Source organism: Chiloscyllium punctatum, chromosome 20, assembly GCF_047496795.1.
Source record: "Chiloscyllium punctatum isolate Juve2018m chromosome 20, sChiPun1.3, whole genome shotgun sequence".
NCBI lineage: Eukaryota > Metazoa > Chordata > Chondrichthyes > Orectolobiformes > Hemiscylliidae > Chiloscyllium > Chiloscyllium punctatum.
In genome coordinates, this window is record NC_092758.1 from 61,047,512 (window position 1) to 61,066,620 (window position 19,109).

General features: G+C 40.5%; 1 long non-coding RNA gene across 1 annotated transcript in view; it reads left to right on the plus strand.

The window, feature by feature from the left end:
• The first annotated feature begins 526 nt into the window (after positions 1-526).
• LOC140491798 (uncharacterized) overlaps positions 527-19,109 on the plus strand; it is a 30,230-nt gene continuing 11,647 nt past the window's right edge. The window contains exons 1-2 of the long non-coding RNA XR_011963429.1: positions 527-872; positions 11,934-12,139. This is a non-coding gene — a long non-coding RNA (uncharacterized lncRNA). The remainder of the gene's footprint in view (positions 873-11,933; positions 12,140-19,109) is intronic.

A 19,109-nucleotide genomic window follows, 5' to 3' on the forward strand; every position in this document is an offset into this window, starting at 1 on the left:
GCTTCTCATCTTAATCCAACAATTACTGGCAGTAGTCTGGATTCATCTACCTTGTCAATTATCTGCATTACATCACCTTGAAATCTGTATTTTTGCAAAGAAAAAGGAGACAAGAGGCAGAGTTCAATAGTCTCTTTAAAAAAAGGGTGGAGGAATGGATTGCTGGATTAACCCTCATCCATTGCTTCTGATGCAGGTAGCACTCCAACCTCATATGTTGGTAAAATCAAATTACTGCACGTGCTGGAATCTATTGGAAACAATAAATGCTGGAGATCACAGCGGGTCAGACAGCATCCATAGTGAGAGAGCAAGCTAACATTTTAAATCTAGGTGACTCTGTTATTGGCCTGCTTTCTGGTTGGCCTTAGGGCATCCTATTGCAGGAAAGAAGAAATTCTCCACCTTTCTGGTGAGTGCTTTCTTTTGGAGCTTAAAAGGTTTATGTGGGTGCCATTGACGGCACTCTAGACATTGGTAAAGCACGCATTTGTGTAAAATTGGATCATTCTGCCTTGTCACTGACTCGCTGCGGTACAAAAGTGATGAATCTTTACCAAAAACTCTGTAGTCTCTGGCGAAAGGCTTTCTTGTTGTGGAATTAGGGGCTGATAAGACAGTGAGCCCTCTGCTGGATTGAAATAAGCCTGGGTGATAGAAGCTGAGCTTGGTGGTCAGGCACCTTTGTAATCACAGACAAAGTACTGTGAACAGAAGAGTATGACTACAGGTCCTCAGTTATCTTTTGTCCAATACACCCTTCTTCAATACTTTTCCTCACAAAGGCCCTTATGCAGTCTATTGTATGTATATTCGAGACATTGGATGATATGTGGTGAGCGTTCTCAGGACTTGTCATGTGGGCATTAGAGGTAAGTGATTTCGACTCCGATATGAAAGTACTTCAAATTGCTTCCACAACTGGTCATACACCTGAGGTCACCTAACCAGCAAGCACCAGCTTAAACACCAGGGTCACCCTACTGATTTTCATGTATGACTACTGCTTAAATCACAAGGCTGAAATGGAACATTTAAACGTGCGGTCAATTTGTTAAATGGTGTGGCTGTGAAGAGCTGTGTAAATTACACAATGACATATTTATTCAGATTAGTGTAAGCCTGCTTCGAATAATAAATATAGAATAACTGAAAAGCAAGTTAATAGTGGGCACGATATAGACAGACTATGCCTCTACCTATTTGGATTAGTGCTTCTGTCCAATATAATCAGACTCTTTTTGAAATGCAGGGTATGCTGCATGTTTGTGTTTGATTATGAATTAGCAACAAAGGCAATTTAGCTGACTGGATATACTTCAGTGATCATGGGATGTTATCCTTGAACCCAAGCCTGCAGGGTTGCTTGCCTCTTGCGATAATTTGATCAGCATCAACAGATTTGCAAATTTGAACTATTAAGTGTGAGTTAAGTAATGCAAATTTGAGCATGGAAATTTGATTCCAATGCTTTATTAATGTGTTGAGTAATAATTTAAATGTGAAAATATTAATAATATAATTGCTGATTAAATCAAATTACTCATGACCTCCAAAGTGGAAATAGGTCATGTGTAAAATAGCTGCAGCCTCCTTAGTGCCGGAGGACAGCTACAGGTATTCATTTTCATGATTTACTTGTAGGGGATTTTTTTTCCCCCTTTGTGACAGAAAACAGAGTAAAACCAGATGCTTTTCTGTTCTTTGATCAGGCTGCTTGTAGACAGCCAGGCTGCCTCCTAGCACTCCTTTAAATGAAGTTTGCCAGCACCAAAATGAGCTGGTCAAACTCAGGAATTACAGTCCTTGCGCCCTGCTGAATAGCTGTCATCATGGTAATAGGAAACTGAGCTGAAATGTACATTCATTTGAAGGGTAAATATACTATAATAACAGACGCAGTGTTAAATATCCCTTGTGCTAGTCTCACTCCTCTGAGAACTGGAGACACACTAAAGGAGAGTAGTGCCCTCTACTGGAAGATACGTAAAACATTAAAGCAATTATCACAAGGTTGGGCACTTTACTAAAGGTTCAGGTTTATACCTTACCTGACAAAACCCAACATCACTAGGTGTAAACAACGTTTCAGGGTGAAAAAAATTGGCCTCCATTCAAATGTTTAGTTTGTTTCAGTCCATGTTTATTCAGTCTCTCCACCTCAAAGAATGAGATCAATAAAATGACCTTTACCAATTAGGAGATCAAAAACAGTCTGACAGCACACTGTTTTTAAAAAAAATCTCCTGTGGCTTTCAGCTACCAGCGACATTGTTGAATCTGATATCACATACAACAACTCATAGTTTACATATAATCTTTAAAGTAATAAAACATTCCAAGGTATGTCTGTTACAATACATTGATGGGGGATTTTGACAATAGCATACAATAGCTGATGACATTACGAGAAGAAAGCATCACTTCTGTCTTCTTGCTTTTTCCCATTTCTTACGTGAAGTTCAAAAATCTAGACTAGTGCATAGGAGATATGTCAGGTAAAACATTAAGCCAAGACTCCATTTGGATTGACAGTTGGATGTAAAAGATTCCATGGGTCTACTTGAGGGCTCTCATGATTCGTGTTAGTGTCTCTACCTCTGCATCAGGAGGCCTAAGTTCAAGACTCACTTGCTCCAAGGGTGTGTAATAACATCTCTGACCAGATTGATTCAAAACTATCTTCATAAAATGCAATTTCGATACACGAATTCTTGTCACAAAAAGTTAAACTTAAAATAAAAATGCCGGTGTCAAGCTCAGGAGGCGTGTTGTTCTATAGCAGGGAACTTTTCAGTTGTGATACCCATCACCAGCTGGCAATGTTAAAGAGCCTCCTGGTTAAACAGTAAAACTCAGCTTCAGCCCAAACTTTCTGAACCAATTCCATTGCCACTAATATTGACAATAATGCTAAAGGTGCTTTTCAATTTAACTTTCGCTTGTAATCATTTCACATTACATGTTTCACTTTATTAATGTGTCATCATTATTTGTTGAGACTAGCTTAGTCATAGGATCAAATGTACTTGGCAGGATTGTATTGTTGCTTAACAGAGAGTTAACGGCATTAATTTATTGTGGAAGAAAAAGAGTATGAGGTGGAATTTTATAGTGTTTGGAGTGATGTAGGTTACAATGAGATTTGTGGTAGAATGAAAAGCTTGGTAAGGACAGGAGCTGGGCCCATCCTCCAGGTTACGTAGACTGGGCTGACAATTGTGAAGGGGGATACTGAATTAGTGGTGCTGGAAGAGCACAGCAGTTCAGGCAGCATCCAACGAGCAGCGAAATCGACGTTTCGGGCAAAAGCCCTTCATCAGGAATCCTGATGAAGGGCTTTTGCCCGAAACGTCGATTTCGCTGCTCGTTGGATGCTGCCTGAACTGCTGTGCTCTTCCAGCACCACTAATCCAGTATTTGGTTTTCAGCATCTGCAGTCATTGTTTTTACCCAATTGTGAAGGGGGGCCAACTGTGTCATTAAGATGATTCTAGGTAATGTATGGATGGGAAGGTGGTCATGTGATAGCAGGGTTTTGTCCACAGGCATGTGCAGTCTGACAGGTGAGGGACAATAAATGTCATAATAGGTACGGACACCTGATAGGTCAGGAGCTGAGAAGGGAAGGTGAGCAGAACCATGGTCAGTGGACAGAATGGGTGGCGACCTGAGTGTGTAAAGTCTCTGAGGTTAACAGGAAGGGCTGTCAGAAAGGGAATCTCCATGTGCAGTGCCTCACTGACATGTAGAAGTGGAAGGGGATGCAATACCTTCCAATGTGAGGCCCTTTAAAGGGAAACAATGTTACATACAGACAGGACAGGACCTAACCTGTAAGGTTCCTAATCTCTTACCATCTGGGCACTGGCCTCCAATGTGTCATTATCTTTACTGGTGGGTGGGCCACAGGCAGCCCTGCTGATGCTTCCTCTGTGACATCTGTACTCCCATCCTCAGAGGTCAAGGAGGTGGTTTCCAGCATAACTGGCCATTTCCCTGCAGTGGTAGTGGTGGTTGTGCCACCTGATCTTGAAGACAACAGAGAGTGAAAGCATCACAACCAGTGGTTAGAAGTGATCTGTAATGAATGACACTGAATGGTTATGGTGAGAGTTGCAGTGGAGTGAAGAATGGTATTACTCAGTTGGTGAGACAGAGATGTCTTGGCAGGTATATCCCAGCCTTCTTCTGCTAGCCATTACTCCATACCATTGAGATGACACTGACCCAGTACTGACTTTGGACCAGGCTATCAGGGTCTGGTGTCATAACCTCCTCTATTCATCCTACAGGAGAGGACTCCTTTACTTTGCACCACCCCATCAATCAGTATTCCAGGTCCCTGTCAGAGAACTGTGGCACCATCTTCTCCTCCAACATATTCAGTTTCTGTCCTTGACTGAGTAGGGCAACTTCCTGCTTGGTAGTGCTCCACCAGGTGCATAGTTGCCTTTTAGTTGTGGTGCAGATGTTGGTCTTTTGGCAAATATCACCATAGCCCATGTCACTCAAAACTCTAATATTCCACCCAATGATTCTGATATTGAAGGGGTCTTTGTGGAGTAAGCAAGCTTTGGAAATGTGGAGAGCATGGTGATGCGAAATCTCAACTGTTTAACGGTGGATGGAGATGCAGAGATGAAGTCAGCTACATGTTTGCAGTATGTCAGCCATTTCTTGATCCTATGAGTCCCTTTATAATTTATTTGCATGCCTTGAATAGTCATAAGTTTAAAACTTTATAAAATTGTGTCCTATCTTCACAACGAAGTCAGCAGCACATGAGAAAGTCATTGTGTTCTCATATGGGTTCTTCGAGTATTTATATAAGCTCAGGCCAGACTTCATAGTAATTGTTAAACTATGTTTTGATTCATTGCACATAATGGTAAGGTTACAGATCGGAATGCTCTGACCTGCAGAACATTACCACATGACTACTGAGGTCACCATAACATCTGAGCTCACCTCGGAGGCTTCTGGAAAGAAAGCAAGTCAGCTATGATGGGAGACATCAGTGGAATGCACAGGCAGTTACCATTGGTGCAGGTAAAGACTTCTCTTGAGTGAAAGTGATTAAACAGCATAGTGAACCAGAAGGGTTAGTGGTGTCAAGGTTTGTGGTTAAGACATTGCAGGAAATATTGAAAGATAGGGGTTGAGCCTTGTTGCAAGGTGAATGCAGCAGTACAGATGGAGTGAGTGTATGGTATTGGAGAAAAGGTGGTGACAGTTATGCTGGTGGTGTGAGGAATTGACCTTCCTCCTACATTGCTGGCCACTTATCCAGGTCACTGAGGCACTGCTGTCCCAGGTAGAGGCTTTGGTCCGGGTTGACATGGTCTAATGTGGTGAAAACGTACCAAGGCTGGGGGATCTTCAACATACACCACCAACAACAGCACAACTGATCGAGCTGGTTGGGTCCTAGAGGAATTATTTGCTATATTGGGTCTGCAGCAGATGGTGAGGGAACCAACCAAAGACATACCTGGCCTTATCCTGACCAATCTGCCAGCTGCAGATGTATCTGTCCATAACTGTAAGACCACCACACTGGCCTTTTGGAGATGAAGGTCAGCAAGCCAGGCAGCATCCGAGGAGCAGGAGAATCGACATTTCGGACATAAGCCCTTCATCAAATTCCTGATGAAGGTCTGATGCCCGAAACATCGATTCTCCTACTCCTCAGATGCTGCCTGACCTGCTGTGCTTTTCCAGCACCACACTCTCGACTCTGATCTCCAGCATCTGCAGTCTTCACTTTCTCCTTTTGGAGATGAAGTCCCATTTTCGCATTGAGAATACCCTCCATCCTGTTGTGTGGCACAATGACCATGTTAAATGGGAGAGAGTTCAAACAGGTCCAGCAACTCAAGACTCAGCATCCATGAAGCACTGTGGGCCATCAGCAGCAGCAGAACTGTACTCCAGCACAATCTGGAACTTTGTGGCCTTGCATATCCCCAATCTACCATTATCATTAAACCAGGGAATCAACCCTGGTTCAATGGCGAGTGCAGAAGGGCAAGCCAGAGCAGCACCAGGCATACATGAAGCTGAGGTGTCAACTTGATGAAGCCACCAAAAGAGACCGAACAGCGAACAGCGAACAGTTGTATGCCGAACAGCGCAAGCGGCAAGTGTAGACAGCGCTAAGCAATTTCACAACCAACTGATCTGATCTAAGTTCTGCAATCCTGCCACAACCAGTCATGGATGATTAAACAACTCACAAGAGTTGTTTCACAAATATCCCCAGTGGTGCTGATGGGGGTGTTGGGCAGCACATTGGTGCAAAAGATAAAGCTGAAGCATTTTCAACAATCTTCACCCAGAAAGTGCTGAGTGGATGATCCATCTTGGACTTCTCCGGTGGTCCCTAGCATTACAGATACCAGAGTTCAACCAATTTGATTCACTCCACATGATAGCAAGCAATGGTTTGATGCACTGAAAACTGCAAAGGCTATGGACCTTGACAATGTGCAAGCAATAGAAGATCTGTGCTCCAGAACTTTCCATATCCTTAACCAAGCTGGTCCAGTGCAGTTACAACATTGGCATCTTCCCAACAATGTGGAAAATTGTATGATATGTCCTGTATACAAAGCCCAACCTGGCCAATCACTGCCCTATCAGTCTGCTCTTGATCGTCAGTGAAGTGATCGAAGGTGTTATAAATAGTGTTATCAAGAAGTACTTGCTCAACAATAACCTGCTCAATGGTGCCCAGTTGGATTTCATTACGGCCCTCAGCTCCTGACCTTATTCCAGCCTTTGTTCAAACATGGAAAAAAGAGCTGAATTCCAGAGGTAAACTGAGATTGACTCCTTTGACATCAAGGCTGCATTCAATTGAATATGGTGTCATGGACCTTTGCAAAAGTTGGAATCAAAGGTATCAGGGAGCAAAATTTCTGCTGATTGGAGTAAGACCTGACACATAGGAAGATGTTTTTTGTTATTGGAGGTCAGTCTTCTCAGCTCCAGGGCACCTCTGCAGGAGTTCCTCAGAGAACCTGGGCCCAACTATCTTCAGCTGTTTCATCAATGACCTTCCCTCCATCATAAGGTTAGAAGTGGGGCTTTCATCCATTCATGACTCTTCAGAGTCCAAACTGGACAACATCCAGTCTTGGGCTCATGGTTAACAAGTTTAATTCTTGCCACACAAATGCTAGACAATCATCATCTCCCATATAAGACAATCTAACCACCAGCCCTTGACATTCAATTGTGTTAACATTGCTAAATCCCCCATTATCAACATCCTAGAGGTTACCACTGACCTGAAACTCAATAGAACATTGGGGGCATAGCTTTAAATTAAGGGGGGGTAGATATAGGACTGATGTTAGGGGTAGGTTCTTCACTCAGCGAGTCGTAAGTTCATGGAATGCCCTGCCAGTAGCAGTAGTGGACTCTCCCTCTTTATGGGTATTTAAGCGGGCATTGGATAGGTATATGGAGGATAGTGGGTTAGTGTAGGTTAGGTGGGCTTTGATCGGCGCAACATCGAGGGCTGAAGGGCCTGTACTGCGCTGTATTCTTCTATGTTCTATGTTCTATAACATATAATTGCAGTGGCTACAAAAACAGGCTGGAGGCTAGGAATATTGAAGTGAGCAACTCACCTTCTTACTCCCCAAAACCTGATCACCATCTACAAGGCACAAGACAGGAGCGTGATGGAATACTCCACACTTGCCTGGATGGGTGTATCTCCAGCAATATTCAACAAATTTGACTCTATTCAGGACAAAGCATTCTGCTTGATCGGCAACACATCCACAAACATCCACCTCCAACACTAAGATGTACTGCAGAGTTTCAGCCAAAATCCTTAGACAGTGCCTTCCAAACCCATGATCACTTCCATCTGGAAGGACAAGAGTAGCATATATGTGGGAATACTACCATCTGCAACATCCCCTGCAAGCCACTCACCATCTACCAAAAAGGCAATAAGACCATAAGAGCATCACATGTATAAGCAGACGTAGGCCATTCAGCCCATTGAGTCAGCTCTCCCATTCAATGAGATCAGCTGAACTGATAATCCTCAACTCCACTTTCCTGTCTTTTACCATAACCTTTGATCTCCTTGCTGATTAAATATCTGTCTATCCCCGCATTGTATATTTTGTTTCAATTATCAAATGTACTTTAATTGGTTTCAATGGGGAGGCAGAAATGACCACACAAATTATCCTTCTCCATCCCATTGGACATTGCTGGTGCCAAGATGGGATCTTGTAACTGACAAAACCAGTGATGTCAATATTTGTGAGTCTGCCATGCCACATACATTTCTAACCCTGTAGTGTCAGCATTGTTTATCCTTTGTTACAGACAGATGTCTTACTACCCATATGAAGTTGTAATTAGGCAACATTTAGATTAGATGAAAACAGAAAATATTGTAGATGCATAGAATGTTTGAAAATAATTCTGATAGTGAGTTGCAACCTACATTTTTGTAGAAATTTAGATTTTAATGAAACTACTGGATAACTGCAAAAAACTTTTTTCAGATTTCCTCAATTTGGAGATCTTCTTTCATCACAAGTATTTGAGGCCATTAAATGTACACGCAGAAGTATGAAAAGAGGTTCATTGACATTGAGTGGGAACACTGCTGATCTTATCATCCTCAGCACTATTTTTCTGACGTTTCCCCATAACCTTTAATTCCTTTACTGAATAAGAGTCTATCTCAGCCTTGAGTATAATTAATGATCCAGCCACTATAACCTTCTGTGGTAAAGAATTCCACAAATTTACTGCCCTTTCAGGAAAGGTAAATCCTCCTCATCTATGTCCTAACCAGGCAACCCCTTAATCTGAGATTCTGCTCTCTGATCCTAGACTGTCTCACAAGAATAAATAACCCTCCAGCTTCCACACTGGAAAAAGCCCCCGATAATCTTGTCTGTTTCAATAAAGTAGCCTCTAATTCTTTAAAACATCAATGAGTACAGGCACAGCCTACTCAACGCCTTCTCATAAGAAAATCCCTCTATATATTGTGGTCAATTTAGTGAACTTTCCCTGGACTTTTTCAATGCTAGTATATCTTTCTATAGATAATAGGACCAAAAGTGTTCACAATATTGGACCATAACCGAGCTAGTTTTGTGTATAGTTTCAGCAAGATCTCCCTACTTTGATATTCTATTTTCTTTTGAAATAAAGGCCATTGTTCCCATTGTTATCCTTATTACCTGCTGAATTTATATGTTCTCTTTTTGTGATTTATTCAATAGGACTCCAAAATTTCTATTTGCTGCATATTTCTGCAATCTTTCTCCATTTATGTAATATCCATCTCCTCTCTTCTTTCTGCCAAAGTGTATAACGATAGATTTTCCAACATTGTATTCCACTTGCCAAGATTTTGCTTACTTGCTTAAACAGTCTATCCCCTCTGCAGACTCTGTCATCTTCACCAGTTATGTTCCCACCTATTTTTACATAATTAGCAAACTTGACATTCATTTCCCTCATCCAAGTCAATCATGCATATTGTAAATAACTGTGACCCCAGCACAGATCTCTATGACACCACTAGTTACAGGTCAGTGTCTAAATTGCCACCCTTTGTCCAACCCTCTGTCTTTTATTAGTTTGCCAGTCCTCAATCCATATTAATTTATTATCCCAAAAACATAAGCTCTTATCCTATTCAGTAGCCTGATGTGATGCTTTCTTAAATTTCTGCTCGAAAACCAAATGCTCTGCATCCACTGCATCCCATTGATCTATCCTGTGCACTACACCTTCAAATAAAGAGCCATTAATTTTTCAGTTTAAACATTTATTCCCCTTTGATTCTATTGCTGCTGTTTTCTATATTTGTACATTTTATATCTTCCTGTATGACTCTGAATATTGCTATCCAAACAGTTGCCCTGTGACACAGCCTTATCCTTTTGCTTTGTGAGCCTACATTTCCCCTCTCCCAAAACCTTCACCCACCCCCTAATTAGTTTAAAGTCCTCTCTACAGGCCAATTAATTTGATTTGCCAAGGACATTGGATCTGGCACCGTTCAAGTGAAGCCTGTCCTACCTGAACAGCTCACTAATACCCCAGTTCTGGTGCCAAAATCCCATGAATTAAAACCTATTACACATACAACAAATCTTTGAGCCATGGGTTTAACTCTTTGACATCATTTACTTTATGCCAGCTTGCCTGTGGTTCAGGTAGTAATTCTGAGATAATTACCCTTGGAGGTTATGTTTCTTAATCTAGCTCCTAACTGTTCAAATTCTTTCAGTAGAATCTCTTTTCCAGTCCAATCAATACCATTTGTACCAACATGGCTGACAACAATCAGATCACTCCCCTTCCCTTCAAGATCTACTCCAGCCCCAAGGAGATAGCCTTAACCTTTGTACAAGGTAGGGGTCTCACAGCTGCAGAGAACTCTACCTACCTCCTAAATATATTGTCTTGTAAAACTGCCACATTCCAATTTCTGCCCCCTACTTCATTGGGCCCCTGTATTGTGTTGTCATGGTCAGTTCACTCACTTCCATGCAATTCCCTCTCTCATCTGTTCAGCTTTCAAAATTCTCACAACTGTTGAACAATTTTGCAAGGTTTGTGAAGGTTTGTAGCTCAAATTGTTGAACAATTTGCAAAGGCTGAAGCTCCTCCTTGTGTCCCCATAACTGCCTCATCTGCAGTTACACCCACCTGTTCCTGATCATAGACCAAATTTATCTCGATTGAGCAGTGTGATCTTCTCCTGGAGCAAATCATGCAGGTAGCTTTCCTCTTCCCTTATGAGATGCCATGTCTGTATCATAGACTCCAGCTCCTCAACCTAAATCTGAAGTTCCTTCAGCTGCAAACAGGTACTGCAGACGGTTTCACTCTGGATGACCTTGCTGTCCAGCAGCTTCCACACCCTATACCAACAATACATCAGCCATCCTGACATCACTATCATATCTGATAGCTTCTTCAGCAGTTCAAATGTCCCAGACAAAGTAAAATGGAAAACAGTCTTTCAGGACCCAGCATAATCTTAGAAGAAAAAAGCCACAGTCTATATGATCCAAAGCAACTTGAAAACTGTGCTGATTAAAGAAAGGACATAAGAAATAGGAGCAGGATTAGGTCAAATGCCACTTCAAACTTGCTGCACTGTCCAGAATGATCATAGCTGATCCCTGTTCTCAATTCCATTTTTCTGCTCAATCCTCATTTCACTTAATTTGTTTTTTAAGTAGCAAAACATCTGTTGATCTCAATCTTGAATAGACTGAGGGCAAAAAGAAAATCGAGGAAATCAACGCCCGCTAGGGCAGAGAATTCTAAAGATTTACATTACTCTGATGAAGAAATTTCTTTTCATCCCACTTCTACATTCTAATCCTGGAATTATGGCTCATAATTTTAAACTTGCTGCATTTTATAACTTGCAATGAGACTACCTCTATCACTATTAATTTCAGCCTACCCTGAAATCATTAATAATCAAGCTGTCATGGGTTAAACACATTATCCTTCCAAAGAAATAACGTATACATTTTGCTTCTTCATTAGACTATCACAGATTCATCAATGGAAGTATATTTTTGCTTAAGTGTTCACATAGGAAAGAAAGGTTCCCTGTGTAGCATGGTGTTTGGTTCCACCATGGTTTCAGAAAACAGGCATGGCCAAACCAGCAAAGTTTTAATTTGGGTTATCTGCACTGCTTTGGATTTAACCTATTTACCAACTTAAAAATATTTCTGTGCTTCCAGTATAAAATTAAGTGAAGCAGCCGTTATTAATGTTCATTTTGATTTGACTATTTTAAATATTTTCCAGCGGACATACAAAGAGAGAAACCACATCAAAAAGAAAAGCAGCTGGAAAGTTTAATCATCCATATTATGATAACAAATATTATTTTTTTTTACTGACAGGCTTGTAGACAGTGAACTGAGACATTAATATCACCTTAAATTCAAAAATAACCCTATTCTGTCTGACGGCTTGTCCAAAATTAAGAGACAAAAAAAAATCCAGATGCTGGAATCCAAGGTGGACAAGCAGGAAGCTGGAAGAACACAGCAGAACAGGCGGCACCAGGAGGCAGAGAACATTTTGGGTGTAACTCTTCTGTCCAAAAGTAAGTTGTGAATGGCATAGAACTTACTCCAATTTAGCATTAGTCACCCTGTTCAGCTTTCACCAGAAACATCACACCCTTGTTCCTGATCAATATTATTAGTTCCATCTCCATAAATATCACCTGGTTCCACAATCAGCAGCACAGATTTACAAGCTGAACTTCTTCAAAGCTTCCCTTTCCAAACATTCAAATTCCTCTGAATGAACACAATGCTGCTGCTCATACATATCCCACTCATACATTATTCCACACTCTATTCTACTGTCCCACTACTTGGGCTACATAGTCCACATCATCTCCCACTTTCCTTTGCATTGAATTCAAAATCTACATCTATTCACACCAATGCTAATCAATGACTCAACAGTTTCCTCACAGGTTGGATGTATCACCTCCTCTTGAAACTTTGACCTTTTCTGTATCGGTCAAAGTTCGAAGAGGAGGTGATACATGCAAAGTGTGAGGAAATTGTTGAGTTATTGGTGGCAGTATCTTCAGTCATCTTGAACTCTGTGTAAATTCCTCTCATAGCCCCTTTAAAAGCATTCAAAAAATTGTCATGTCAATCATGCCACCTTCTTTAATTCTCTTCCTACTTTCTACATGTTGTTCTAATTTTCCTAGCACAAAATTCCTAGGTATTTTATCACACTATGGGCTCTATATAAATCCAGGTTCACATCAAAAGTTTGTAAATCATTCAGCTTTTGGATCCACAGTGCCCCAACCACAGATTAAGTCTATCTCTCGAGCAAACAGAACACTTTTAACACTAATCAATTTACCAATTATTATTTGAATGCAGGAGTAGGGAATGGAATAAAACACAGTCAGAGTCTGATGACTGGAGAATGGCAATTACACTGGAGGAAATTGTAGTGATAGGGAGATGTAGCGACTGAAAATTGAAATCCTCCTGATTGATGAACTGCCAGAGGACGTTCAGTAGGTGTCTAAGGGTCACCAATGTGAATTAAATGCAGCCCAGGGAAAAAGTAGAAATTTCCAGAAACACTCAGCAGGTCAGCTAACACCTGTAGAGAGAGAGAAACATCTCAGGCCAATGACCTTTCATCACATGAGGAGGGAAATGGAAAGCAATGACTGTTCCCTGCAGACAGGGCAGCATGAACACATTTCGAGGCAGCAAGTCTCCTGTCAAAAGTTTTACCTTGTACACAACAAAAATTCACAATGGTGCAAATTAAAATATAACTTTTTTTCAAAGCAATGGAAAAGGTCTGAATTTGGCCTGTAGTCGCATCTGTCATCTGACTGCAAACATTATAGTTATGCTGGAATAGTTAACGTTAGCTTTACTTTCTCTGTACCTGCAATGAAAGTATAAAAAATAATTATAGTGTGAATACAAGCTGAATTGTTCCACTGGAACAAAGCAGAGTGAAGACAGGTTAAGCCTTAATTCTAGATTTGCACACCAGGAGTTTCACATTAGAAAAGTGGTTTTCATAACTCAAGACATCATATTGTTATATGATATCTAGTCACTGTTGTAATGTAGGAAACACAACAGGATTTCTACATATGTTCACACAAACTGTGATGAAATAAAGACTGGATAATCTGTTTTTTTGTGATACTCATCATGGGATAAAACATTGCCAAGACAACAGGCAGAACTGTGTCATGGGATCTTTTACATTCACTTGAGCAGGCAGACAGAGATTCAGTTTAAAATCTCGTGTAAAAGATGGTAGCTCCAATAGTACAGCACTCCCTTGATGCTGCAGTGGAGTGTCAGCCTAGATTATGTTAAGGGTTGAAACCTATTGACTGAGAATGAAGTCAGGGTTGTGCAGAAAATTACCAACAAACATTTCCTTGCTGCTGGGACCATTTTCCTGGAGTGGGATCCAGTTTGGAGCATTATGTTTCCATGAGCATCAGGTGATCAATTAAAATATGTTATAGCCAATAGTAAATTATTACTCTGAACCCCTCAAGGGTGTGGGGAACAGGCCAGCTTCTTGAATGCGGCTTCCTACAGTAGACTGGATGGCCTCACTACCTGTCTTCCCACAATGATGACTTCACTATTGAGATAATTCACTGAAAGATTTAAAGTTGCTCAGAATTACTGAAGTTGAAAGTTTGTTTTTCTCTCTCTCTCTTAACTGTACATCTGGCTATAGCACCTTCCAAATCGAACGGCCTCGTTATTGGCTTGCTATCATTGACAGCAAGTCCACTGACTTGAACTGGGTGGTGAAGCCATTTACTGACCACAAAATACAGAAAAAATCACTTCTCGGTGACTGTTTACCATATATTGTAGAGTTGAGACCCTCACTGGGGACTGACACACTAATCTCAACTTAGAATCCAGTCCTGAATCTCTGGAATGGGACATTGAACCCATATGTTTTGATGTATAGATGGGAATGCTACCACTTAGCTGAGGCTGATACTGAAAGCTAAACAATTTTACATCAATTATAAGTTTGAGATGGATGCATTACTAATGAACACAACTGATAAACTTACAAACCTGAATGCACATCACATCGCAATGAATTATTTTAATATCCCAAATATTGTAGGCTTATTGGAAGGGAATCAAACAGAGCTATTCCTTTCTGTAGAGACTGCTCAAGAAGCAATGGAATAGATCAATTGTACAAAGATCAAAGTAAAACGTACATACCATCGTTTCTTATATTTACCTTCTGCAAGTCTTTTCAGAACAGATCATGTGTTTGTTGATTTTAGTTAATCTTCTGTCTATATCAATATGAATCACTTTACAGTGAATGCTTTCAAAGATTTTGTGTAAATTTGTGGCAGCCAGCACAGGAGGTGACTCAATTCAAGTACCATTGCAAATATATTAGAGCTAGGATCTAAAATGAAATAAGATTACAGTAAGGGGTGAGTTAATCGTTATTAACTTCAAGTGCATAATGGAAACAAAAAAACATGAGATTTGTTGAGAAAGGTAACAAATTGTTCATTCAATTCTTTTTGATGGTATTTTTCTTTAAAATTATGAATTGCATTGGAATATGAATTACATATTTTGTGAAATGTGATCGAAGCCTACCTTCCATTGTTAAATTTAACTTCTCATGTTAATGATTAAGAAATTCCATTAGAGTTCAGACAAAAACTCTTTACTGTGAAGGTTAGTGTTTTGTTCTGAGGGCTGCTCCATTCCTGAAACACTGAACAGGGAAGTGAAAGCACCTAGTCTGCCACTTTCGATTGTCAGGAATGCTTCCTGTTCATTATAAATGGAAAATGCAATCGTGCATTTGATTTATTTTTTCTATAAAATGAGGTTAATTAACAATAAGCAGATTCCACTTTAATCTTAAAAATAATTGGCATAAAGTTTTTAAGAAACCCATCTTGCTTGTTATTTAAGATCTTTGGCAACAATAAAAAGTTTCACAGAAGGGCATTGCATATACAGTTTCTATCCGTGAATGAGCAAAAACAATTAACTGCAGTCATGAAAGTCTTTGCAAAAGGAGTACAGCAGACAATGTGGTAAGGTACACCCTGAAGACTGGAGACTGTAATCTTGTTGTCTTAATTTTGGCAATGTACAGTGTTTTGTAGAATTCTAAAAATGTGGAATTCTGAACTTTAAATGCAGCTCTGTGCAATCTTCAGCTATAGTTATACTGAAGCTGCCATTTTGACACTGCACCTATACCACATTTGAAATTAACTCAAGAACTACTTGCAGACAACATGGTGGCTCAGTGGTTAGCACTGCTGCCTCACTGTACCAGGAACCCAAGTTCAATTCCAGCCTTGGGTGATTGTGTGGAGTTTGCACATTCTCTGTGTGGGTACGCTCTGGTTTCCTCCAACAGTCCAAAGATGTGGATTGGCCATGCTAAATTACCCATAATGTTCAGAGATATGTGGGTTATATGGGAAATATACGAGGATGGGTCTAGACGGGATGCTGTTTTGAGAGGCAGTGTGGATCTGTGGGGGCAGATCCTGTAGGGATTTGCTGATACTTAGTCCAATCTGAGCAAGCCCATTTATCACACATCCTGAACTCATTGTTATTCAGGTGCCAATCATGTCCATATTAAAAGAGTGCAAAGGAGACAACTTATTGATTACGGATATTCATTTTTGCTTTTTCTCATTGATAAAAAGAACACATTTCCTTGACAGGGCATGTTTCTCAAAAAGAGAGTATTACAGCGGTTTCAACTTTAACAGAAATTCCGATAGTTCTGTAAATTAATCATTTGTTGAAGAAGCATCACATCATATTACCACAGACACCACATGCACCAAATATTTAGGGCAATTAGAAATACTCTTTCTTTGACAGTGTTAGTTTCTCATTAACAGAGTCTCTACATCTCCCAACTCACCTTTGGCAATGAAATTATTTCAGCATAGTTGTTTACTCAAAATATGATCAGAATAGTTCCAGGAATAAGTGGAAACCTGAACTTTGCACCATAGGTGTAAGTAGGTGTAATTAGAGGGGAGTTTTCCCACTGTATTTTGACCTTAGTTTCAATAGAACACTGTACTTAGTCAAATGTATCTTCAATGTCAAAGACAATTCTCTGGGATTCAGTTCTTGTAAACTGATTTTGATCAGTAGCCAAATAGTTATTGTGGTAATCCATCAATTGTTCCGAAGCAGGTTATTACAGAATGTAATGAATGATGGCTCTATTATTGTTTTTGTTTTAATAATTCACAGAATTGAGCTTTGCTGGCAAAGTTAGCATCTATTGCCCATCCACTTTCGTCTTTGAAAAGGTGGTGGAGAACTACTTCTTAGTAACTGCAGTCAATCTGATGTCGGTCCACAACAGTGTCGTGAAGGAAGTTCCTGAATTTTAATTAGTATCAGTGAAGGAACACTAATAACAATACCACCACAATTCCTTGTGAGCACATCCCAATGTGCATAAAAGACAGAAGGAGGAATATCAACAAAAAAAGAACAGTGTGTCCTTAAAATTGGAGAAAAATGTTTATGCAAGTTTGTAAGTTCATGCAATGACTTTGGGTTTAACTTAAGTGTACATGGATGTGGGTGATAAACCCAGTCAATGAAAGCTCAGCTTTATTCATTGCATTAGGTGAGCTGGTGCAATCAATGTCATAAGGAGGCATTAATGAGGGTCTTTTGAAATTGATGTTAATCTTAGTCTGAATTTTGAATTGCACGGCTTTCTCTACACTTGAAAAACAGACCAGGGAACTGAAGGGGGGGTGGTTCGAACAGCTGATCAAGAGGGCAATGAAACTTGTCATGGTTCAATCTGAGTAAAAGCTCACCTGTTACACTTGCAATCTGATTTTTTTGGGGGAAACCTTTAAGACTGAGTCGATAGTGTGGTTCTGGAAAAGCACAGCCAGTCAGGCAGCATCTGAGGAGCAGGAAAATCAACATTTCAGGCAAAAGCCCTTCCTCAGGAATGAGGCTGAAAGCCTCGGGGGTGGAGAGATAAATGGGAGGGGGGAGTGGGGCTGAGGGGAAGGTAGCTGAGAGTACAATAGGTGGATGGAGGTGGGGGTAAAGGTGATAGGTCATGGGTAGGGTGGAGCGGATCAGTGAGAAGGAAGATGGACAGGTAGGACAGGTCATGAGGGCAGTGCTGAGCTGGAAGTTTGGAACTGGGATAAGATGGGGAAATGAGGAAACTGGTGACTGAGTACTTTCTTTCATGTGGGAGGATCTTGAAAAGAGACAATGCCCTGATGAAAGCTATCTTGAATGTGATTAATAGCAGATCTGACTAGGTAGATCATCACCATCAATGTACAATGATGAGAAGTTGTAGTGGGATCAGCACCTGCATAAATTGGAGTTGCACAGGAGAGAAGCCAGAGTTGTAGCTACAACCAATATCACAATATTCACAGAAGCATGTTCAACTTGAAAGAGCAATTCTCTAATAGACTCGGGTAATGTCTGACATCTAGAAGTCTCCTAGATAAAGAACTGCTCTCTGATAATCATGAAATTGAACTTCAACTTCTTCCCAGCTGGACCTTTCCATTGCACTGACAGTGATATTTCCAGTATCCTTCCAAGATACAGCTGCACATAAATGCATAATGCAGAATACAGATAAAATATTTAGCAAGTGTGGTAATAAGGTAACCTTTCCAGTAATACTCTAGCTAGAATGAATGGGCACTTTAATTCTTCCATCTGGCTAGACTCTGTGTATAAACTGCCAAAAACAGCATACACTTCAGCGATTCCATCCTGACAACCAAGAGTTTAATAAATTGAAATAGATAATTATCCATCCATGCATTGATAATATAAAACTAAAATAGGAATTTCATGCAGGTTCTCGAGATGCTGTCAGAATTCTTTCAAACCTGTGGAAATTCAACATTCCAAAACTTGCACTCCAGGAAGTAAACTTGATAATTGGTTCAGAGGAGAAAGGACTATCCATTCACACTTGGTTCAAGCCCCCTGTGAGGAACCTGACCAGTCATGCCATTACTCTGTTGAAGGTGTTCTTCAATACTTGCCTGTGATGATCACCAGAATGTTAGTAATCAGCTGCATTCCGCACAGCTTTATGCAGCAATGAAGTTTACAGGTAGAGGAGAACAACAAAAATTGTCTCTTAACTTAGTGTGAGGCCAACATGAGATAGAAAAGGAAGATGTTAAGGGGGAATCCATTCCCTGACTAGCTATTCATATTGCCGCAAAAAGATACTGGTATTGCTAAAATCATCAAGATTGTGCACTGTCTGGGACATGAGATAGGTCAGGGGAGGGAAGGGTATGAGCTGGGTACCAGCATGATAGTGGGTGAAAAGAGTAACCTGAGTTAACTTCCTATTCCCTCCTTACCCCTATAACTCTGCTGTAGACTACTTTGGCAGAAACCAGTGATGGAAGGCCACAGATCTGTCTCACAATTTAAAAAGACATTCAAATTGGCATCCAAAGTCTACATAATAATCACCAGGACCATGTCTAAAAC